Below are 802 nucleotides of genomic sequence, written 5' to 3' on the forward strand. Positions count from 1 at the left end.
CATGGATACGACAGGGATACGAAAGGGATAATTTACCAGAAAATAAACATTCTGACGTTATTTACATGTTCCAAACTTACTTCTGTAAAACACAAAAACAGATGTTTTGAAGAATGTTCAAGTTGCTCATTTCCACATTATGAAAGTGAATGGTGACCAAGGGCTCCAAAAAGCACTATAAAAGGTACAATATTTCAAACCATATGGCTGCTTTGGGTGTAAAATAAATTGAAATTTAAGCTGAAATACTTCCTCAATGGTCACCATTCACTTCATTTTACAGAAAAGACCAGCTTAGACATTCTTCAAAATGTCTTATTTTGTGTTCTACAGTAGAAACAAAGTCAAAGGGGTTTTGGCTCGGTAAATAATGACAGAATATTTATTTTTAGGTATCCACTTGCAAAATTTTCAATTATAGTAACTAATAGGCTCTGTTTGCAGTTTTAAAGGTGCTGTATGTAGGATTGACACCGAGTGGTTGAACTAGGTATTGCAGTCCAAATTCTAAATATTGAAGAGGGTTTTTTTCACCCTGCCCCTCCCCCTCAGACTTGACGCACACACAGGTTGCCAGATTGACGACACAAACAGAAACAAGCGCACTTGACGATGAATGAAATGAAATACACTGTGTTTTCCGGCAACTGGCAACCCGGGGTGCCGAAATACAAATGGGTAAACTGGCAGTGGGCAGATTTCACAAACCAAAACAAAGACCGGCATTTCAGCCCGGTACGCACATTTTCAAAGGAGATTAACTGACTGTAGCATTGTTTTTCAGATAAATAAGTATGTTAAC

The sequence above is a fragment of the Cyprinus carpio genome, chromosome B4 (genome assembly GCF_018340385.1).
Source record: "Cyprinus carpio isolate SPL01 chromosome B4, ASM1834038v1, whole genome shotgun sequence".
Classification (NCBI taxonomy): Eukaryota; Metazoa; Chordata; class Actinopteri; order Cypriniformes; family Cyprinidae; genus Cyprinus; species Cyprinus carpio.